The sequence below is a fragment of the Leptopilina boulardi genome, unplaced genomic scaffold (assembly GCF_019393585.1).
Source record: "Leptopilina boulardi isolate dan_hultmark-lab unplaced genomic scaffold, ZJU_Lbou_2.1 LbouV2_310, whole genome shotgun sequence".
Taxonomy (NCBI): domain Eukaryota; kingdom Metazoa; phylum Arthropoda; class Insecta; order Hymenoptera; family Figitidae; genus Leptopilina; species Leptopilina boulardi.
In genome coordinates this window covers 6,478,887-6,504,577 of record NW_026137875.1, presented here as the reverse complement: position 1 = coordinate 6,504,577, position 25,691 = coordinate 6,478,887, and the positions used below count along the sequence as shown (strand labels likewise).

The 25,691-nt window shown below is 28.1% G+C and overlaps 1 protein-coding gene and 1 long non-coding RNA gene across 3 annotated transcripts in view; one reads left to right on the top strand and one right to left on the bottom strand.

Moving 5' to 3' along the window:
- LOC127283548 (tyramine receptor 1-like) overlaps positions 1 to 25,691 on the bottom strand; it is a 241,913-nt gene that overhangs the window by 174,556 nt on the left and 41,666 nt on the right. Inside the window, exon 1 of one of the 2 annotated variants that reach the window (XM_051308503.1) lies at positions 295 to 365. The exons of the other annotated variant lie outside the window; for it this stretch is intronic. The gene's annotated coding sequence lies outside the window, so the exon portion shown is untranslated. Of the gene's footprint in view, positions 1 to 294; positions 366 to 25,691 lie in introns of those variants that run through there. 2 annotated transcript variants of the gene reach the window in all.
- On the top strand, positions 23,469 to 23,922 carry LOC127283550 (uncharacterized). Its single transcript, XR_007843368.1, has 2 exons — positions 23,469 to 23,748; positions 23,836 to 23,922. It is a non-coding gene; the product is annotated as an uncharacterized LOC127283550 (long non-coding RNA).

Here is a 25,691-nt window from a genome sequence, read left to right as displayed (position 1 = left end):
TAGAACGGGAGATATACGTTACTTTTTTAAAAAATACTAGAAATCAAAAATTTTGAAATATTCCATTTTTTGATAGATTGTTACCAAATTTTATATATATATCTATTATTTCAATTCCATTGAACTGCATTTTAACATAATTTTGACGTAATTACTAGTAAATCCAAAGATTTTAAAAAATTTCAAAAACTTAATTTTTAATTTTCTCAAACTTGTGAGAGTAATATTCTTTTAGATTGTGGAAAAAAATTGGCAAAGTAAAAATTTTGAAAATCAATTTTTCCATGCAATTACCTTAAGACAGAGGGGAAGTTTTCATCCTTAGTGTCCAAATTTCAAAACAGTTCAATAATGATTGGACTTACCTGAAAAATAAAAGAAATTTTATTATTAAAAATACAGAAACAAAATCAAAATTATTATATACAAAATTTTGTTAATATTTTTAAGAACATTTTTATATCATATAACGCCGGTACGGATCACATAATTATAATATAATTTTAAAATTTTCATAATTTTTTAATATAAATGAATTTTTCATGTTTAGAATAATATATCGCGACAATATATAAATAAAGAGAATTATAATAAATAAAATAAATGAAATATTTATCTTTCATTTTTTTACATTGTTTAATTATAATGTTATTTAATTATTATTCATTATTTTTTAATTATATTTAATGATTTTATTAAAATTATAAATTTTATTATCAATTTTAATAATATTATTAATTTTAAAACAATGTTTTATTATAATTTTCAATATTCGTTAATTTTTATTAAAATATAAAATTAATTATAAATTATTAACATTAAATTATACACAAGATTTTAAATCGGAAAAAATATACAGATATAACAAAGCCAATTTTGAATGTTGAGAATTATATTTCACAGTTTTAATTTCTATACATATAAATTCCAATAAAACACAAGCAATGAGAATAATGATTAAAGGGGGATTTTTTCTTCTTCTTTATAATCACGTAACTGAATTTAGAGTTATACAAAGATGGGACAAAGCCAAGAGAAAATTAATTTATGACACTTGAGAGGGCACCCTTACAATTTAAAAAGAGTTAATGTACCGTTAAAAGAAAATTTATCACACGCACATAAATTAGAAGTAAATTATTGAATTTCAATTGACTAATTTAAAAATTTTTAATTAAAAATCACATGGATATTAAAATTTTTTTTATTATAATTGGAAAATATGAGACATTCTTTGAGAAAAATGCCACACCAAATAATATTTTACTTGAAATTTAAAACATTACACTTTTTAAAATTTTTAATTCTACGAGTTCAGGTGGTCAGCTTTTTGTTTGAGAAAGTTGGAAAAGATGCATTCCAACACCTGAAAATTTTGTTCCCCTTTTGTTAAAAAAAAACTGTATAAAAAAGGGACACGAACGCTAGAAGAATCAGTTCTGAATTTACCACCAAAGCTGCAACATCCATTTCTGAATTCGGCACTAAATCTACTTCATCTCTAATTAAACGTGTTCTTCTCTGTGCATGAAACTATACTCGTTGGACTTAGTCAATTTTATCATGAATTAAATTAATTTTAGTCAATTCAAACTCCGGACCCCTGATACCTGCTGTTATCCAGAGGACCGACAACTATATCCAGACAAAATCATAAAACTTCAACATTTTTTTTGGGTTTGTTATACCCGACTGCCATACTACAAGTTTTAAAGTGCAGTTTCGTGAGAATTTCGTCTAAACAAATAAGTGGAATGTTTTAAGGATCTCTCTCTTATTCAGAATTTAACAAATCAAATCTAACTTTAAATTTAACTCAATCTAAATTAAGGATCTAAACCTAGAGCTCAATATTTCGAGTAAATTACGATTTAATGTATGTTAAGTAAATATAATAATTATTTTATATATTTTTTAAAATCCTATTCCTCTTTATTTTCTGTACCCTTAGCTTAAAGTCTTCTGCTCTTTAAATGAAACAGAAAGTATCACTGAATCACCGAAACGGACAAAATAAATATAAATTTTATTTGTTTAGTTATTTCTCTATTTTAACGTAACTCCATTTGTTTATAAAAAAATAAATGCAACAATACATTTGAAGCGATAAACTTTGTTTAAAAGCTTCGTAAACTCCGTGGTGATGCTATTTTTCAACTTTTATATGTAATTTATCATTTAATCATTTTCCTTGTTCTCTTATATGATTGCCATAGAGTTGGATCACAAATTATGAGTGTGCCAAGTTTGGATGTCAATGCGAGGGAATTAATTGAATAGTTTATTCATAATTTCACCTCTCATTGACATAGACATATAATGGCCATACTCTCACGTGCCGGCCAAGGACACGGAAAGATAGATTGATTTTCTTTGGTTCGATTTTTTTTTATTTCGATTTTAATTTGTAAATTCAAGTGTTTATTTTTTTGTAAAGTGTGGTCGTTAGTTATTCCTGAATTTTTATACAAATGGTCTCAAAATAACACACTTCGAGGGATGATTATCACAAGGTCTCTGAAGTAAAAAAGAATCACCTGGGGTTCCCCAAGTTATAAGTGTATAACATAAAGAAAACTTTTGGATTTTGGCTTTATCAGGATTTAACTAAACAATTTAGAATATATGTCAAATCATATCCCGTGCAGAAATTTCCCTACTAAGTTCTACTTTAAGTAAGGCTCTCTCATGGCCCTTGCCAGTTTTTCCACAAGTGCGGCATTTCCCAGATTAAACGACAGTTACTTGGTTATGCCATGTTTGCAATATAACCTAGAAAACTACATATATCAAGGCAGTGGAAAGGCCCTTGCCAATTTGTCCACAAGTATCATTTTTAACACCAAATAAAACTATAATAAAATTAAATTTCCTTGCAAAATATTTTATCAAGTAATAATTATTTAATAATAATATTTATGAATTTTAAATTGTTTAAATAACAATTAATTTAATTAATTAAAATAATTTATTTATTAAAATTATTAATTTTTTGAAAAAATTAATTAAGTTAATTTTTAAAAAAAATTTAACAATTTTAATCTAAGAATTTTATCAACAACTCAAAAGAAATAAGTGATTTTTTCTTTACAAAAACTAAAATTTATTTGTCTTTTTTTTACTATATTATCTATATATTTTAGATATTAAGAAAAATTATGTTCCTAAGTTTTAATAAAATAAAAAAATGAAAATATTTAACATTAAAAATAAATTATAATTTATATATAATTATTATTTCTTTATTGTTATACTGCTCAAGTCTTCATTTTCCTCAGTCGCAGCTTATCAAATGAATTTTGCATTTATTTTTTCACCCTTTAAGGACCAAACGTACAAAAATTTTGCCTATAGTTTGGCAATTTTTTAAACCAACTAAACGCATTAAGAAAAAATTCGCAATATACGTTTCTTATGGTCCAGGAACTGCTCTTTCAAGTGGTGCATCTGAAAAAACCGAAACTTTAAAATTAAACAAATTACAGATAATTATTTAAAAAAACATGAATTTTCAAGGTTTTTTTTTTAACTTAAGAATTTTTTTGGGCAATGTACAATTTTAAAATAGCTTCCCGAGGTACAAATATAGCGTCAAAAATGTTCAACCTTTGACATGGTGGCATAAATTTAAAACAAAAAATAAATGTCTAAATAATATTGTTAATTAAAGTTGAGCTTTTAATAACAAATACGCAGCTATTGTCAAATAATTTTAAAACTCATCGGATCCACTCGAAAATCGTTACTCGGAGGTTTTCGGGGTCGCTGATTACGAATCTGAAATCGATTTTCAAAAATTAAAAATGGCGGATCCAATATGGCGGACGTCAAAATTAAAAATTCATCGAACTCGCTCGAAAATCGTTACTCAGGGGTTTTCGGGGTCGCTGATTACCAATCTGAAGTCGATTTTTAAAATTTTTAAATGGCGGATACAAAATGGCGGACGAAAAATTAAAAAATTATCGGATTCACTCGAAAATCGTTACTCGGGGGTTTTCGAGGTCGCTAATTACGAATCTGAAGTCGATTTAAAAAAATTCAAAATGGCGGATCCAATATGGCAGACGTCAAAATTAAAGATTCATCGGATACACTCAAAAATTGGTACTCAGGGGTTTTCGGGGTCGTTGATTAAGAATCCGAGGTCAAATTTTAAATAATTTTATTATTCAAAATGGCAGATCCAATATGGCGGACGAAAATTTAAAAATTCATCGGATCCACTCGAAAAGAGTTACTCGGGGGTTTTCGGGGTCGCTCATTACGAATCTGAAGTCGATTTTCAAAAATTCAAAATGTCGGATCCAATATGGCGGACGTTAAAATTAAAAATTTATCAGATTCTCTCGAAAATCGTTACTCGGGGGTTCTCTTTTCGAGTGAATTCGATGAATTTTTAAATTTTCGTCCGCCATATTGGATCTGCCATTTTAAATAATAAAATTTTTTTAAATTTGACCCCGAATTCTTAATCAGCGACCCCGAAAACCCCTGAATAACGATTTTCGAGTGAATCCGATGAATTTTTAATTTTGACGTCCGCCTTATTGGATCCGCCATTTTGAATTTTTGAAAATCGATTTCAGATTCGTAATCAGCGACCCCGAAAACCTCCGAGTAACGATTTTCGAGTGGATCCGAAGAGTTTTAAAATTATTTGACAATAACTGCGTATTTGTTATTAAGAGCTCAACTTTAATTAACAATATTATTTAGACATTTAGTTTTTTTTTTAATCTATGCCACCATGTCAAAGGTTGAACATTTTTGACGCTATATTTGTACCTCGGGAAGCTATTTTAAAATTGTACATTGCCCAAAAAAATTCTTAAGTTAAAAAAAAAAACCTTGAAAATTCATGTTTTTTTAAATAATTATCTGTAATTTGTTTAATTTTAAAGTTTCGGTTTTTTCAGATGCACCACTTGAAAGAGCAGTTCCTGGACCATAAGAAACGAATATTGCGAATTTTTTCTTAATGCGTTTAGTTGGTTTAAAAAATTGCCAAACTATAGGCAAAATTTTTGTACTATTGGTCCTTAAAGGATTAAGTTGGCGTAATGGTTAGCGTGTTAGATTACGGAGCGTTAGATTAGGGGGTTCGATCCCAGCGAGCGTTAAATATTTTTTAAAATTTATGTAAGCGATTGCGTTAAATAATAATAGGTAGGGGTAAATATAAGGTCTCTAGTAATAAATAATGTGTTAATTGTATAATTAATTCCATATTTTATTTTTTTGTTTAGTGTTGGTGTTACTACATATTTGAAGTTGGGTTGACTTTGGGATTATTATTTGTCAGACTAGAATTGTGCATTCTTCTGTTTTTGTTTTGTTACAAGTTTTTGTTGCTTACTGATTCAATCAATTACTCATTACAACTGATTATAAGCCTGTAGTACATTTTTTACTGATTGTTATTTTTGTCACAAAATAATAGGGTAATTCCCAAGGAAAACTCTCATGGTCCTGGCAAGTTCATCCCTACACAGAAAAAACTTGGATTCATTTTTGTTGCAACTCATTTTCTTTTGGGTATCGAAATGAGTAGGGACAAACTTTATGTTATTCAAAATGATACTGGCTGGAATTTCAGATTTCTAAGTTGGCATCATAAGCAGAGTAATTTTGTATTTCAATTATTGTTTCTAATATTTCAACAACACCAGAAAGATTATTTTGACCAGTACGAATATTTAGAAGTTTTTAAATAAAAATTATTTATTATTATTTACGTAGATAATAATTAATTTCATAAGTTTTTAAATTTACCGCTATTATTTAAGTTGGTAGTACCGTTCCTATTGTCAAAACACATGTTTTCATTTTTCTAACCTAAAAACATATTTCCTTTATTATTTGATTACGCGATTACAACCAATTTTTAATCAAATATATTAAGTCTAGCGTGTTATTTACTTCTTTGTAATTATTATATTTCATGTATTTGTGCAAAATTATTCTTTATTTCACAATATTTTTCCATTTTTCTTCTTCTCAAAATGAAACTTACCTGTTTCATTTTGATACTTTTACCTTAGAACTCGAAATGAGACAACCAGTTTTATTTTTGATGCGTATCAAATCGTGTATAAATTTTGTACTCAATTTGAGATCAGGTTTTTTCTGTGTAAGTAGGGCAAATCCTTGCAAAACCATCTCAAGCCATTACTAGGGCCTTGCCAGTTTACCATTTCAGGCCCTTGCCAGAATCCAAGCGTACTTGAAAGGACCTTGAGAGGCCCAGACCATAATTTCTGCACGGGTATATATGTCAAGAGGTCTGAATATTGATTATTTTATATTATTTATATTGAAAACGTATTTTCAGCAATATAATTTCTTATTATTCTTATTTGTTTGTGCGTAATGTACTCATATATGTCATGCGGGGTGAAGTTTCTATTATTTTATTTACAATAAATTGATTATTATTTATCTCACAAACGAAATTAAAATAAATTGACGTCTATATTGTATTTTTCATGTTATTTTTTTGATTTTATATTTATTATGGTTTATTTTATTTGATTTCTTTTTATAAAATTATCAATTTGTCATTAATTAAATTTATATTAATCTTGTTTTATATTGTCGTGAATTATTATTTATACACTGAAAAAAATAGTATTGAATCAAGTAAACCAATGTACTTGACCTTATTCAATATCAATATTTTCTTGATCCAATAAAATTTAACTTCAAACTAATAAAAATTTCTTAGATCAAGAAACTATTGGTATTGAATACGGTCAAGTACATATAGGTTTTCTTGATTTAATACTATTTTTTTCAGTGTACTATAGTAAATTCGTTACACATTTTTTTATCATATTCATGATTGATAATATATAAATTTGAGGGTTGTAAAATGTACCATGAATTTTTTTTTGAGCACATTAAAAACAATGTGGGACGTTAATGAACCACGTTTACAGACGGAAGGTGCCGAAAAAACGTTTACAGATATAAAGGATTAATTATAATTTTTAAATTATTAAATTGAAAAAAAATAAAGGCAAACAAATAATTGTTTTGCTTAATTTTTTTAATTTGTTTATTAGTATTAAATTTTATTTTTTTTTTGGCAATATATTTAAGCTTGAGATAAATTGTGTAATTAAAAGTGTGTAAAGTTTTGTCTCTATAAATTTTGTGACGTGTAATAAGGAAATGGAGTAATAATTGAAAGAGTGAGAGAAAGAAATACAACTCTTCTGACGAACGTTATAGTCAACTGTCAGTTGCTTTTAGAGACTTTGAAATATACGAGGGGATGTATATAGAGAGAGAAAGAGAGAGAGAGAGCGAGCATTGGATGTTGGATTCGATCGGTCGTCAATCACACTCGATCGTGTGAGCATATCCAAGGATTTACCGAGAACCTGTTTTATGCGAATGCAAAATAGGGAAGCGGCAAATAATGCTGACTTTTGTTCCCGTTGTGCCGTACCAAGCGGAGTTCGTCAGTTTAGCCCCCAACAAGCAGACTTGATTTTAACCCGCCCCAACAGGTGCAAAACCTATGGCAATCATCACCTGGCCCGGAATAAACGTGTTACCGCATGCTTTAGCATCGACCCCCTTTTTCTCTCAATTCAGTCCACAAACGTCAAATTCCAACAATTTTGTGCCAAATTTATCGACGCTTTTGAACGGCAAATAATAACACACCAATTTTCCATATTTCACACCTAAGTTATCATTTGAAAGCACGCCATCTCATACAGGGCCTCTCTTCATCTTTATTAATTCCACAAGTATAGTTATATATATGGCAAAGACCTATTTCTTTATTATTACTTATATATGCAAATATTTTTGCAATAAATTCCTTTTTCCTTTCTAAATAATAGTAAAGGATTTCTTGTTATTTTCTATTAAAATTAAATTTTATTTTTATGAATATAAATTTTCATTATTTCTTAACGAAAAGATGGAGGCCCTAACCTAACCTCAAAACCGAAATAAAAAGGGTCAATATTTTTAATAAATAAATAATTATTTAACAATAGATTTTAACTCAACACACCTTACTAATATAATTTGATTCTTGTTGAATTTATAAACACTAAAACATTTTTAAAGCTTTAATCTTATTTCGTGTTTTTTAAAAATTGTTCCAAATTTATTCATTTAATTAAATATTAAAAATATTTATTCAATTGAAAATTAAAATTCTTAACATTATAAGATGTCACATAAAATTAAATTGCAAGAATAATTATTATGTGTCTTTAAATGCACACCAAAATATTTCTCCTCATAATATAAAAACTCCAGTAAATCCAATTTTATCCGTTTAAAACTTTTTTTTATTTGAATTTGGGTAATTTTCAAATATCTTATTGCAAAGAATTCGGTTCAAATCTAAAACCCCTTTTTGTCTCAACTGAACATTTTAAAAGAGAATCGAAGTCAATAAATTTGTAGATTAACTACAATCGGATAAGTTCTGAGCATGACCGCAGAATTCAAATAGCTCTTCAAAAAAAAAAAAAAAGCAAATAAACAAATTTGCTTGTAAATGATTCGGAAAAAAATAATGATTTAATATTGAAAATTAAATTATGCATAACATTCTTTTTTAAAATAAAATTAATTTATTGTTATAAATTTATTTTAAATAAATAAATTTTTCTAAAGAAAAATAATATAGTAAATACCAAAAAAAAAATAAATAAATGAAAATTTTAATTAAGAAATTGAGAAAAGTCACTTAATTTAAAAATTGGTTATATATATTTTTTTAAAAAAAAAAGTTACTGCTTTCTATGATAAAATTACACTTTGATATTGAAAAAAGTATGATCTTCAAAATTCGTGGTTTACTTTCATTAAATAATATTTACTCTATCAGATCTATATGTCAATCTTTATATATCTTTGATGTTATGATTATTTATCCGTTCTATCTATAAATTGGATTTGAAATCACATTAATTTTTAACCCACTCATATTTTATATTTTCAGTAAAATGTCCTTATCACAAAATCTAATTTCTTTTCTTCCATTAAATTTCTTAATAATTTCTTAATTTTCTTTTTCATTATATATTTTTAACTGCCAGACTTTTTTCTCTTATTTTTAATTTAAAATTAATTGCTTTCTTTTTCTAAAATAAAAATAATCACTGCGCGTAACTTAACAACATATTTTTAAACAATTCTTAATAATAGATACAAATCAGTTTTAATTCTCACTGTATAATTGTTTCTTTATTTATTTTAAATCTCTATCGTATATATAATTATTTTAATCGTAAAATAAAAAAAAATGCTAATTCTTATTATATTTTGTGTGATAAGGAAAAAGCTTTTTGTCAACTTATACAGTACAAATATGAATATTCATCATATACATATGTGTAACATGATTATTCTATTTATTTCTTAAATCCAGTTTCGTTTCAACATTCAAAATATTCACATGCGTGATAAGCTTACACTTGACATAATTCACTTCCGCTCATTTGTTCCATACCCAGAGCTTTGTTGAGTTTCACTGAGCTCTCATATTATCTGCACGATATATATTGCAAACACGCTGCAACCTACTAGTTTAAACAGTTGATAAAGTCTTTGTCTACGGTTCTTGTATCAAATGTTGAATATATATATTTATATATATAGTCATCTACTTATATTCTCATGAATAATTATAACTTATAATTCATCTGCACAAGTCGACTAAACATACTGTATATAACAAAAGTCATTACTACATGCTTAAAAATTATGAACAATATAACCATCAAAGAAATTTTCACAATATTTAGATATATTATCAACCGGGGCTATTTTGGAACAAGTTAGTTTTTAACTCGCAAAATATTCATTTCGAAATTTTAAAATTTGACACCTAGCTCTGTTTGTAGTTTAATATTTTGACAAGAAAGTAACTATACAGTAGAGTCCGCACGGAAAAAAATTGTTTATCTATAGCAGCATTAGCTGAAATCAATTATCTGGTTGTGCTAACGATTAAAAATAATATTTAATTCAATGAATTGTTATTTTAGTCATAGAACAGATTATTTTATTTTGCTACAATTGAAATTGCAAGATATAGGGGAAAGGTGGGTAAATTCGCGCGGCGGATAAGTTCGTTTTTCTTAATAACTTTTTTAAAAATAAATATTACGTACAACCGATTTTAAGAATAAAGTATTGTATGGTAACGATGGTGTCTAAAAAGTTTTATTGTAATTGGTTTGTTATTAACAAAAATATTAAACAAGTATGAAAAAGATGCTTCTAATTGTAAATTTTTTCAATTTTGAATTTTAGAAAAACTTATTTATTATTCATAGAAATTGGTAATTTTTTTTTTTTTTGAATTATAATTCTGGAACATTACACTTTATGAAAATCATGTTTTGAAAATTGAAAATAAGTTGTAAAATTAAATAAGTAATAAAATGTTTAAACTATTAATGTCGGGTAAGTTCGTGAGGTTAAGTTCGTCAAATCACAAGTCGCGCAAGCAAGATACGTAAGTTAGGTACGGGACATGCAGCAGAAGACGAACTGATAGATTTCTACAAATGCAGGTAATTATTTAATAATAGTTTAATTTAATGCTGCAATAACAAGTATATTTTTATTTATACTTTATTATTTAAATTTTTGTTTCGCTTTTAATTTTCATTTATTGTAGCAGAATCAAGAAAATTACTATTATACATAACCTCAATTATATACATACAATACCTATCTAAAATGTGATATTTTAAAGTTTTAAAAGATTTTATACCGAATAGAAAAATGTTAAATCTGATTTTTAATCGGGTTTCAGAATAGATGATTGTTAAATCTGATTTTTCGTCCAATACTAAAAATGTTATTTACACATTGTTAAATATTAATAAATAAATTATCTTTTTCACTGTCATTTGCATTCATTCTTCCTTTCATGTCTAAAAATCTTTTAATAGAAAAAATGCATAATTCAATAAATTTATAATAACAAATAATTATTTGAATATTTTGAGAAAGAAAAACATTTGAAATAAGCGCGCACAAAGCGCGCATGCGCATTTGTCTCTGAGAGTTACGTACTTTACGTAGCTACTTTCTCCTCTTTTAAAAACTAGTTTTGATTGAAAAATTAAATTTGACAAAAAAAATGTATATTTCATTATAATACAGTATTAATTTTTAAGACATTCATAAGATTATTGATTAATAAAAACAAATACAAAAAAATTTGACACATTTACTTCAATTTATTCATACTTTTTGGAAGAAACAGACTTACCCTCCTCCGTAGACAAACTTATCCGCACCTCAGATCAATTCTTCATTTTTACCATCAATATTTTAATTACAATTTATTCAATATTTTCATTAAAAGACAATTTAAATAACCATTCTGTTTTATTTCTGAAGGTTGTCTTTGTACTATGAAAGAGTTTTTATACTTAAACATTAAAATTAAGTAACTTCTTTTATACTCTAAACTTTTTTTGGGCGAACTTACCCACCTTTCCCCTAGCACTTTTAATATTATTATCGTAATACACCAAAGATTCTTATCTTATAAATTTCCTAAACCCGAAAGATTGTGCAAATCTATACGAAAACGCGATTGTGAAACAAAAAGTAGGAAAGTAATATAATAACAGCTGCGATTTTGTGTTCCCTGCATGCTTCTGCCATCTGACGGCGACAGGACGTAATAAACCTGTCAATATATTATTTTCCTACTTTTTGATTTACAATCGCATTTTTGTATAGATTTGGACAATTTTTCGAATTTAGGAAATTTATAAGATAAAGATCCTTGGTGTTTTGGACGATTTTGTAAAAAGTGTCCGTGTTTCGAATAAAAAGTATTTCAAAATATATGTTTATCATATTCACGTTCAGTGCCGTTTTTTAGGGCGATAATTAAATACCAAAAAATTTCAGAGACCGTTCAACACTCTTAAATTGAATTAAAAGAATAATTAAATAAAAGATGTTTATTTATAAATTATGGCTTCTCAAAACAATTAATTAAAATAATAATTCTAAAATTTGATTAAAATATTTGCATTTTATTTTATATATATATAATAAAAATTTCTGTGACTAAAAATACTTCTTTTTTCTTGTTTCAATGTACTTTATTTTATATAAAAATGATTTTTTTTTATTCCTAAGTCATGCTTTCATATTCAATCAAACTGGTATTCATTAATTTATGATCAGACTAAATTGACGTGCCCTTAAACTCAAAGGCAATGATTTCAGTTTACATTGCATATATTAAATGTATCTATTTCCAGTAATCCCTTGGCATTGAAGGAAAGATATGATTCACTTTATTTGCATTAATTTAATCATATGGAGAAACAAATATTGATTTCTACAAACTTAGAATCTTGAGATATATACGTTCGATAAAACAAAAAATAAAAATTGTGCCCGAAGTTCTGAAGGTTCAAATGAACAAACTCATTTTTTTTTTTGGAGTCTAAAAAATTTTTTTTTAATTACTACCACAATAAAAAATAAAAAAGTATATTTATCATTTAATAAATTATTGTATTTTTAAAAATGGTAACCGTAACATAACCGCAAATTAAAAAATGATGTTTAACTATAATTTTAACGAAAACTAAAATTTAATTATAAATTATTTAATATAAATTTAAATAAAATTTAATTTCATTAAATTTACTTTTATAGATTATATTACTTACATGATAAAACCAAGTAATTTTGGTGAATTCAATACGTTGTGGAAAAAAATCTTAATGGCCATTTCACAACCTTAATTTGAATGGAGCTAAATAGGGAATTTTTTGCACGGGAATCTATTTCATAAAAATTGAAAAAGTAATATGGACTTTCAGCTGAAAATCAAAATGAGCAATATAAGAATAAATAACATGCGTGTGTTAAGTGGATTTTGATGAATATTCTTTTATATAAATGCATCAAAATTTAAATTCAACGTTTTAAGTCCTTGATGATAGAAAACGTGATATGTTGAACCCAAAGTCATTAAGTTTCAAGTTTTCTCATTCTATAAAGCAGAGGACTTGCAAACTCTTATCTTGAGAATTCTGAGCCGTACAACTCATAGTTACGGTTCTGTTATCCAATATGCACATAAAGTTTTGCAAGTACTTACATAAATTTTCTGAAAATCCTTAGAGGATTCATATCGTCTATCAAGCGGGAGGTAAAAACTCGACAACTCACTATTTATCTGAAAGGATCGTTTTTCGTGGTGAAAGAATTATTTCATTTCAAGTAGGTATATACATATATACATCTATATATAGAAATGTAAATTTACTTTTTTCAAACACTCGCTTACAAACAGTCTCAATGGTATAAGGGATAAAAAAAAAGGTAATAAAAAGAAATTTGAACTTTGTTTTCGATTAAAGCTCCAATTAATGAACATCTATTTTTTGTAACACGATCTCTCTTTTTAAAAAATAAGAAAGTATATTAAAAAACAAAATTTTTTTTAGTTACTTTTTTCTTTTATGTACAGTACCAAAAAGGATGTTTCGACTTCAAAGAACTTTTAAGTATGATTGAAATTCAAGCTCTTTGAAAAATGTCTTATTAGTTATATGTTTTAAAAAAAACTTTAACCAATTTTTTTATATGTAGGGTAAGTCCGGGGGAGTTGGCCATGCGGGAGAGATGGACAATTTAAATATTTTATAGAATTAGCTGCTAGGTATCGCTTATTAAAGATTAGTTCGCTTTGTTTTGTGGCAAAACACAATTAAAAGAAAAAACTTCACGAAAAATATTGAAAAAGTATGTAAGAATGTGATTTGTTATTTTGACTAGTTCGGGAAAAAAGTGATGAGTTTACGTTTCTCACTGGTGTTATGTTATTTTATAGAAGAATTTTGAATTTCATGTTTTTTTTTGTAAAGTACATGACTCAAGCTTTGTTATAACTTTACATTTATTCAAAAATTTTATTACTTATTTATATTTTAGTTGTGTCAATTTGTCTCCTGACATTAGGAGAGATGGCCATGTTTTTTCGAGGTGAGATGGCCATACTGTTTAAGTTATTGGCACCCTTGAGATCGGTGTGTTCGCTAAAAAAAACATTAATACTGTGGCAAATGACATTTTTTATGACATATATTACAACAAGACATTCCAACAAAGATTTTCAAATTTAAATAGATCAAATAAAATAATCACTATTGTGTAATTAAATCTTAAAAACGTTTATAAACAATCATAACACAGGTCTACAAAATAAGACTTTTATATATATATATATATATATAGCGGAGTGGTTTCCAATGTATTTTTGTGTGCTGAACCCGATTCCGGGTTCCAAAATTGCGTATCACATCAGGATTTTGAATAAAGTGGAGGTAAATTCTCCAAGAACAGTGTTTTTGAGGGTTTTCATTATTTTTTTATTCCTTAACCAAACGTGCTAGACACTTCTATATATGCTTAAATTGAAGCATAGATCGTACACTTTAAGACTCATTTACGCAGAATTAAAAAAAATTTGAAATTTTGAAAAAAATGAAGGTAAATACCCCAACAATCTTTTTAGGTGAATTTAACCTATTTTTTTTTCAAAATTTCAAATTTTTTTCCTTGCGCATATGAGTCTTAAAGTGTGAGATATAAGCTTTAATTTAAGCCTATATAGAAGTTTTTATCACGACAGGTTAAGGAGAAAAAAATACTGAAAACCCTCAAAAACACGGGTTTTGGAGACTTTACCCCCACTTTACTCAAAATCCTTACGTGATACGCAATTTTGTAACCCGGGATCGTGTTCAGGACACAAAAATAAATTGGAAACCACTCTGATATCTCAAAAAAATACCTTGTAGACTTGTTGTGTTGGTGAGACAGACAAACAGAGAGCGCTTATCGAAGACTGAATTCAGTGCAATGATTGTCACCTTTGGCTTCATGAAAATTGCACTGAATTTAATGATAAATGTTCGAAATGTGGTCAGAAGAAGAAATTAAGAATTCTGATAAAGCGAAAAGCCAAAGAATGATTTTAAAGTATTGGCCATCTCCCCCGTACATTCCGGGAGAAATGGCCAAACGCGTTTTTTAAAAAATATTAATTTTAAGATTGTTTACATTTAAAAAATTTATCATTTCTATTATTATTTGTAAGTTAAATGTTCAATGTTTAATTAGCAATAAAAGTTAATACATAAATCACTTTCTTCTTATTTTTACAGGCCTGTTTGGGCTTTGAAAGAAAATCAAATATTTTAGCGAATTAAATTTTTACATATTTTATTGAAGCAAATTACTGTACATAAATATGAAACTTTAATTGATATGAAAGGTGAATATTTAAATTCTAATGTTTTGCGCGCAGTGACTCACAATTGTGTATTGCTCGAATCATGGTCACTTGGATTCTGATCCCTTTAGGCAGGCATTCGACAGACAAACGCAGTAATTTACAAATTTGGCAACATCGGAATTTTCGGATTTCTAAAGTTTTAAAAATATGACAACGTCGCATTATAAAAGTTTGTGAAACTTAGGTAAAAACGGTTGGTAAGTGCAATAAATGACGTAGCGCTCAATTGTCGTTAACATGAAGATCTCAGTACCAGATATGCAAAGGGTCAAAAGGAGGTACATACCGATGTTCAGGTAGTCCAATATTAAGTAAAAGTTTCTCAACTTTAGTTTTTAGTTAAAAGTTTTCGTATGAGAAAAATAAAATTACAAAAATATTAAATATTTTACAAAAAAAATAATTTAATTATTGTTACTCCGTAACAAGGCCTTTAAAAAAAACTATGGCTAACTCCCCCGGACTTACCCTATATTATTTTTAATTGAAGAATTATTTGTGCTGCTTTTGATCAAAAAAATCATTGGAGATAGGGACGAATTATAAATGAGACAATACGTGAGGCACGGGGAAAATTACTTAAAACTGGTTGGACTGTACACGGAAAAAAAAGTACAACTGCATCTGAGAATTTTTTCGCCATAACAATTAAACATTTCGTCAAAAATGAACCAGCGATATTGTATTGTCAAAATGGCTGACCAGAAAGATTGAACTCTAAATTCACTATAGTCGAATTAGCTAAACTTTCGGCTGCTGCGGTGAAACTTAACACGGATAAAAATGGGATCGTTGTGCAAACAATTTTTGGATTGTTGTCAGTAGATTTGTTGATATTACAATTCAAAATGTTAATATTATAATTCGGATTGTTGACAATACAAATATACGTTGTTTTAAAAACAATACGAATTTTTTGTTGTCCGTTTTGTTCAGTTTGCAATTCCGTACAGTTGCAGAAGCAAACTCTCTGCCGATTGCTGATGGAACAATCCGTATTTGTTTAGCTGACAGGTTTACTGTTCCATGTCACGTGGTCATCTTAAATTCTCGCAAACTGGTGTGCAAATCGTCGCGTCGTTTGCTTCTGGCACATGTGCCACTTTTGCTATTATTATTAGTTTTTTTTTTAAATGACAAAGTACTGTTAAGTAATGAATCCGGTTAAAGTGAGAAATCTATTGCAAGTGTGGTGAATGGATGAAGAGACAATTTTATCGTTTATCGGTAAGTTATACTCGGTTACTATTGAACATAACCTCACCTTAAAAAATACAAAATGTATATTAAATATTATTTAACAACAATTTTCAACTCAAAATAATTTTTTGGTTTCAGGTCAAAGAATTTGATTCAGAAGCTGCATGTTCCAATATTTTAATGCAAATGAAACTGATAATATGACCTACGGAAATCCTGCTATTGATTATTTTAGAAGGCGAAGAAACTGAACAAATTGTATTAGACGGATCAAAGCTTTGTTAATAAAACAAATTGTTTTGCCGATTTAACAATTTAGTTTTGTTATTTCAACTGTTCCATAACAATTTTCTTTGTTCATCAAACAATTCTGTTTGTTCACCGAACAATACCATTTTAACAATTTTTTTTGTCCCAACAACAAATAGAACTGCTGGTTCTATATTGACAATCCGAAATTGTTGTGTGGACTTAATATTTAGTAACCACAACAATTCTTTTTTCTCCGTGTTATACACAGCGTTGGATGTAAAATGAATATAATATGTAGAATATTTTCTTTATTTCCTAAAGTTTCTTCGTAAAATATGGATTATTTGTATAGGTATATATATTTTGTGTGTTTTTAAAAAAAGACTTTGTATATAAATATATATATATATATCTTCCTATATTACAAAAAGATATCGCCGCCGCTGTTTCAAGAATTCTTGACCTAGGAGGGGGGGAGTCCCCCCTCCTAAATTTTGAGGTTATGTTCGTTTCAAGGCTCTGAATATAGCCGCAAGTCCCCCCTCCCTCCTCTCATTTCCCCTCCTCCGCCAAAATGTCCTAAATTTTAAGGTTATGTTCGTTTCAAGACCCTAATAAAGCAGTAAGTTCTTCCCCCTTCCCTCATCTCTCTCTGTATTTCCCGCCAAAAATGACATAAATCTTAAGGTTATGTGAATTTCAAGACTTTCAATATAGCCGCAAGTAGAGGTGGAGTTCCCAACAAAAATGACTTGAATTTAAAGGTTATGTTCGTTTCAAGACTTTTTAATAATTTATTGGTTTTTAGTCAATTTCATTGAAATTATTTTTAAAAATAATTTCTTAATGTCGATTTTAATTTATTTAATTATTTATTTATTATTAATTTAATTAATTTATTAATTAAAATTTAATAATTTTAATTTTAATAATATTTATTTAGATTTCAATGAATTTGTAATAATAATTCTTTGAAATAGGTGGTTCATTTGGAAAAATAAGATCAATGGAAAATTAAAAAAAAAATGATTAAAACAGGGGGGTTGGCGCGCAGGGGGGCGTAGCCCCTCGAGTATATAATACAGTCGGGAAATATTACTTTTTATTTATCAAGAATGTGCAAGCTGTCGAGATGAAATCCCAAACGGATGGTTAAGCTTCCACAAGCGGATTTCGGATCAAGTCCAAAGCTCAGTTACACAACCACAGAAACACATCTCGTGTTTGCAATTATTCAGGATCAATAGTCATGTAATTGTATATAAGTACGTGAACATTTAACGTATTCAAAAGGGCTATGTGCTGTTTAGCCATTCGTAAATATACATACACAGTAAACTTGGTTGTATCTTTTTCTATTGCAACGTTTTGATGCACATAAGTTATATCAAAAAGAGATCGTTTTGTGTATCATTTTTAGAAATGATACACGAAACGGTCTCATTTTTTGATGCAAAAAATTTAATCAATTTATATCAATCATGGCCGAATTGAATCGACTCAAAATTAAACGAATTTTTTCAGATATTTTGGTAATAGTACAATTGCGGAGACCATTTCACTATTTAATTTGAAAATGAAAATAACAGAAAATCAAAGACAATGTGCAAATTGGATAATTAAAAAGTGACAGCTTATAAACATAACCTAAAATGCATGAGAAAAAATTTGTCGATAAAATCAATATAGCCCAGCTTTTTGGAAGGTAGATGGCAGTTTTGCTTTTTATAAAAACGATTCAGAAAAAATTTAAAGAAAGAAAATAGATGAGTGCTGCCATCTACCTTCTAAAAAGCTCGGCTATATTGATTTTATCGACAAATTTTTTCTCATGCATTTTAGGTTATGTTTATAAGCTGTCACTTTTTAATTATCGAATTGCACATTGTCTTTGATTTTCTGTTATTTTCATATTCAAATTAAATAGTGCAATGGTCTCCGCAATTGTACTATTACCAAAATATCTGAAAAAAATTCGTTCAATTTTGAGTCGATTTAATTCGGCCATGATTGATATAAATTGATTAAATTTTTTGCATCAAAAAATGAGACCGTTTCGTGTATCATTTCTAAAAATGATACACAAAACGATCTCTTTTTGATATAACTTATGTGCATCAAAACGTTGCAAAGATTTGATGCAATTTTTGGTCTCAATTTGAGACTTTTAGGAAAACTGTGTACATGAATGCAACACTTATGTATATATTTTGATTTTTTTTGAATATGATCAGTGACTGAACTTAATCAAGTGGTGCCACGACAAATTTCTACTAGGGATATTGAAAAGGGAACAATTTTGTATAAAAACATATAAGATTTGCATTTTTAAAAAGAATATTTATATGAAATTTTAGATATGGAAATACTATTTTCAATTTAAGAATTTTCATTTCAACTGCGAGTGTAGATTTAAATATTTTTCAAAGTCTGTTATTTCATGTCAACCCTTAAATAAACAGTACAACTTAATTAATGATTTTAATTTTATACTTTTACTGCAGTATATATATATGTGGGCAATAAAAAGTCTGTTAAATATTTTATCTTGAAAAGCCGCAGAGTTTAATTAGAAAAGCTCTTGAAAAACGCGAACAGAGCGAAAATCTCCTTTCCAAAAAATGGATTTTCTATTTAAAACATATATTGTAGATACATTAAAACGGATTATTTTTGTTTCAATAACATATGTATGTTTAAAAAATAAATTAAAAAAATATATTTGAATAGTTTAGTAAATTAATTAACTATTATAAATTGAATAAATACAATACTAATGCAAAATTTACTGCAAAATAAGTATATATATATATGACGAGTGAATTGGGAACTGAACTAGAAATTTAAAAAAAAAACATACAAATTCGCGCATATAAAGTTTGTTACAGAGCTTATAACTATATAAAGTTAACTATGACAATATTAATGAATCACTAATTACTGCAGAAACACCTGAGTTGTTCAAAATAAGCAGTCCTTGGATTTAGCTGTAAGCTTAATTTATGATATTAATTGAGTACCGTGAGAGTCAATTAGTGTAGCATAATCTCACCGGCGTATAATGCTAATCTACTCATTTCTAACCATTAAATTTTCAGCCAGATATAAAGTTAGTCGGAGGCGTGGGAATTGTGCGCGCGAAAGATGAAGATCTTTCCATTACAGTGTTTCTTATACGAAAACGGGAGACGTACAGCATAATGATAGTTTAAGAAGAAAAAGGGAGAGAGAGAGAAACTTAAAAGACCCTCCCCCCGAGCCTCCGTCACCCTTCTGTGGACAACATTGGAAAGACTCGGAGACGTGCCAACGAGACTCTTGGATGTGGGTCGATTCTCGGACACGAGCAATTTCCACATTCTACTATAGTTTGACTTCTATGTAGCTCTACCGCAAGCTACCTTCATATTATGGAGTTAGAATCGATGAATCGTGCTTCGAGGACCTTCATTTCGGAATGATGTATGAGCCTTTTTCGTATAAAGTTTCAGTCGCAACTTACTTAGACCTCTAAACACCTTAAGTGGTCCACTTTATATTCATATCCAAGGGATCATTCGTAAATAGAGATTTTCAGATATTAATTAGAATGTTCAAATATAAAATTTATTGCAATATTTAACTATATGTTATACGTCTTAATAAAAAAAAGGTTTAGCAACTGCAGCAACTCAATAAAAAGAAAGATCTAAAATTAAAACAAAAAATTGAACAAAATAAACGCGAAATAACTGAATTAATAATTAAATTAAATGACAGAGTAGACACAAGTATAAATATAAATAAAAGAGTTTGCGAAAATTTTAGACTTAACGTCAACAAAACTATAAATAAAGTAGCGGAAACAATAGATGATATAGGGTCAGCCGGGGTAAATCCGAACGCTAATTATTTCAGCTTAATTAAAATTTTAAAAAATAAGTTAGACATATGAGAATTTTTACCTCAGATCCTCTTCAAGAGATTCTAAGTATTATCACAGAAAAAAACTGAGTTCAAAAATGAACCTCGAGAAACTCATTTTGAACTTCAGGCAAAAAGCATCAAAATGAGCTAGATCCGATTCATTTTGAGTTCAAGTTAAAATGACAATTATAGTCAATTAAGAAGCACTTTATCATAAAACCATTAATCAGAATCATTGTTTTCAATGAACAAACAGATTACAGTTGAAAAAACTTTGTTTCTTAAATCCGATTCATTGAATTTATAGAAAACAAAATAAATTATTTTTAAGTTAGAAACTTCTGAATTGACAGAAATAAATACCAACCATGCAACACGAAACATGAAATTTAACGGCGCCACTGTCTAAAAGCCAAAGATAATGGCGCCAAATTTAAACTTGAAACTATAACCAAAAATAAAGTGTTATTCATTATAATAATGTAATGATTGTTATAACATATATTTAAAAAAAATATTTCTACTATTTCAATTTGAATATTGCGCCAGTGTGGCGCTGCATACATAAGTTGCAGTTGTTGTCAACATAATAATCTTAAAATCTTGAATTTCAACAGAAACTAACATAACCTGTCATTTGATCCGGATCCGGTTCATTTTGAGTAACTTGAAGTTAGTTGTTGTTCATTATGATACCGAATTCAGAATGAACTGCAACAAAAATGAACTCAGTTTTTTTCTGTGATCCCATTTTTCGTTTGTTAATTAGCAACAGCATAAACAAAGATAGCGAGTATTGCAAAAAAGATTGAAAATCAAAGATGACACTCTTTCAGTATTTTGTCTCGTATTTGAAGAAAAAGAAGCTAAAAATTCATTTTATTATTTATAATTGTTTTTTATGAATACTAGAACAGAAACTATTTTTGATTTTTGCCTTGTGTAAAATTTTATTAATGATATCAGACCGTTCGTATTTACCCCGGAAAATTGGAAAACCGGGGTAAATCCGAACGGTATTTTCAATAATTTTTTCTTATATCAAAAATTGTTTTTATTTGATTACACTATTATTTTAACATTATAAAAGTACATAGAAAAAAGTTTTTCTTTCTATATGTATCCTCGTTAGTAATTAATAAGCTGAAACTTAATCTCTGTTCTCTCCAAGGAGTGTTCCACTTTTTTTGCCAAATGGTTTGTTGAAAAAAGTTTTTCAGGATCTTAATAAAATTTGGTATTCTAGGGTGTTTGGGGTCGCTGATTACCAATTTGAAGTCAGTTTTTCAAAATTCAAAATGGCGGATCCAATATGGCGGACGAGAATTAAAAAATTCATTGGATTCGCTCGAAAATTGTTACTTGGGGGGTTTCAGGGTCGCTGATTACGAATTTGGAGTTAGCAAATTTGATCATTTTTAAACATAAGTTTTAGAAAAGTCCGCCATTTTGAATTTAAAAAATTTGACTTTTATTTTTGTATTTACATTCAATCACTCCAAAATACTTTCTGTCACAAGTCTTGCAAAAATCCGTTATGATTTGATAAAGTTATTGAAGGTTTTAATTGTGTTGTGCAGTTTAATTTTTAACCTGTTTGATTTTTGTATTTATATATGATGCATTATTACATAATAGGTTTATTATCGTATTTTTTTTGAGTTTTTATATAAGTTTAATATATATATAAATTAAAAAAATACCATTTTTTATTTTCGAAATATTAATTAATTTAATAAATAATTTGAATAAATTAATACTTTTAGTTAACTAATATTAATAAACAATGAAATATTTTACAAACAAATAAAGTTAGTGTGATTTCGAGCTTATCAATCGAAACCTTAAATGTAATTCCGCATTCAACATGCCCTATATGAAATTTTTAATAATTAAGTTAACTGAATATATTTTGTCTGACTTTAAATTTATTTTACTACTGACTTTCGTATTATAAGAATTTGTCTGACTAAAAATGTTCTCTACTACTGTTACGTGAATTAGAAGAACATAATATGTTTTGTCCGACTGTAAAATAATATTATAACTTCTGATTATTATCAATTTATAAGAACTTAAAATTAAAAAAGAATTGAATTAATAAAAAATAATGATTTGCGTGATAGATATTGCAAGAGGACTAAAAAATATAAAACAGTTATAAATAATAACATATTAAATTCTACAATAAAAATAGTGTTAGTGGAACACGTTTTTTGCATATCTAGCAAATCTTATCGAAAATTGGATATAGTGCAATATTTGTCATTTTTGGCTTCATGACAATTGTACTAAATTTGATAAAAATGTTCGCAAATTGTGATCGGAAGAGAAAATTTCTATAATTTCTTTTTCAAATTAATAACTGAGATAAAGCGAAAAACCAAGGGTAATTTTAAGGATTGGACATCTCTGTATATTCCGTGATAAATAGCTAAACGCGTTTTTCAAAAAGACTAATTTTACGATTTTTTAAATTATAATATTTTATTTATATTATAGTTTTTTTGATAGTTAAGACTTAAATTTTTAATCATCAATATTAATACAAGAATTGCGTTCGCTTCGCATTTTTATGGATTTTAAAAAATCTAAGCAATCTCTTATCGTTTTACCCAGCATAACTTCTTCTATAATATTATTCTTACATTAGATATATATATATATATATATATATATATATACTATAGGGGCTACGCCCCCCTGCGCGCTTCGCGCGCCAACCCCCCTGTTTTAATCATTTTTTTTAAATTTTCCATTGATCTTATTTTTCCAAATGAACCACCTATTTCCACGAAGTAGTATAAGGAGACGTAACGCCATGCATTCAAAGCAACCCCAAATGCGTGTCCTAGAGTTACTAAGGTTTTCGAATAATGCTCTTGTAGCGCCTCTACTGAGATAAATCGGAATCAAAATATGTCGTCTGCTATCGCGTAAACAACTGTAGTTGACAGCAAAAGTGTTTTGATCACGAAGTGGTTTTGATAAAATATTGTGTAATAAATAAATAATAAAATAAATATTGTGAAATATTAAATATTAGTGAAAGTAAATGAAAGGTACGTTTTTCATTAAGAATTTAATAAATAACTTATGTTTTGAAGATTAAAATTACAACATTTATCATAAATATTACTTTATTTTAGGTTATTCATTAAATATTTGGAGAATAAAATAATAAATATAGAATGTAGTTGCTGAAGCCAAATGTGGATTTTACAACATTCAATTTTACAACTTGCAAAACCAATTTAAGTACGATAGAATTGCCATCAGAAAAGTGGTGCTACATTAAAGGAAATGAATCTTTCCTTGCTTTTTTGAAATTAGAGAATGATGATAACGCGAGTGTAATAAAAAGAGTTGTTTTGTATAGCGATTTAAGTATTAAAATTATTATAAATAAAAAAATTCATCCTTTTTCAAGGTTTGTGAGAATCGAATCTGTGGATGACTTAATTTCATTATTAAAAGCTGTTGACGAATTAGAATAATCAAATAAATGTTAAAGATTAACGTTTTTTATATAACAAATGTACTTATAATACTTGTATACTATAATAGGAAAGCATTAAAAAATAAAAAACACTTCGGAAATAATTAAAACTCTAATGGTATAATATTAACAATAATAAATAATAAAAATTAAATACTGTTCGAGCCGAAAAAAAACTTCGATTTTCTCCATTTTTTTCTTCTTTTGTAGTTATTTTTGATCCACATCCTTTTATAAAACATGACATTTCACTGATAACATTAACAAAGCACAAAGTGCAAGCGCGAAACACCGGTTCAAGACAATTTGTCAGCACATGCGAGCACGTGATAAATTTTAATTCTCTATTTCTCCACGCGCGGCGTCCTCATCGCATTATTAGAAAAATGCGTAAACTCTAGGACACGATTTTGGGGCTCACTTTCACCACAATCTACTATGGGCGTTACGTCTCCTTATACTACTTCGTGCCTATTTCAAAGAATTATTATTACAGAGAGAGATGAGGGAAGGGGGAAGGACTTACTGCTTTATTAGGGCCTTAAAACAAACAAAGGTCATTTCTGGCGCGGGAGGGGAGGGTACTTGCGGCTATATTCAGAGCCTTGAAACGAACATAACCTCAAAATTTAGGTCATTTCTGGCGGGGGAGGGGAGGGGACTTGCGGCTATATTCAGAGCCTTGAAACGAACATAACCTCAAAATTTAGGTCATTTCTGGCGCGGGAGGGGAGGGGACTTGCGGCTATATTCAGAGCCTTGAAACGAACATAACCTCAAAATTTAGGTCATTTCTGGCGCGGGAGGGGAGGGGACTTGCGGCTATACTCAGAGCCTTGAAACGAACATAACCTCAAAATTTAGGAGGGGGGACTCCCCCCCCTCCTAGGTCAAGAATTCTTGAAACAGCGGCGGCGGAGGCGATATCTTTTTGTAATATAGGAAGATATATATACATGATAAATATCTTGAAAAAAATGTTTGAGTACAAGTAGATATAAACTCTGCGTTTTATGCATTATTACAATGGAAAAAAATAGAATATGAAAAAAGTATATATATATAAGATGCAAAAGATCACCTTAAATAAAAGCGAACCACTTCTTTTAACAAACGAAAGAAATACAAATGTAATTTTCTGCGGTATCTTCAAATAAGACATTAACCTCAGAACCAGACGAAGCGAAAACATCTTGGGGGGGTTTTCCGCGTGGAAACATTAAAACTCTTGAAATGCCCTCCGTGAATAATAATTCAGAATATTCTAATTTCCTGACCAGTCACTGTGTAAACGCTTCGAACCATCTGGGCAAAAATTATTTACATAGAGAACTCTTAAAGAATTCATTACAGAATGATATACCTGTATACATACAGAATAACATTTCAAATTCTCTTGCGATTTTTTTCATTATACCTTAATTATGCAACATATTCACAGTAGAATGTATATTTAATCACAACTTATAATAACAAAAGTATCTTCTGATTGTTAAAATAGATACT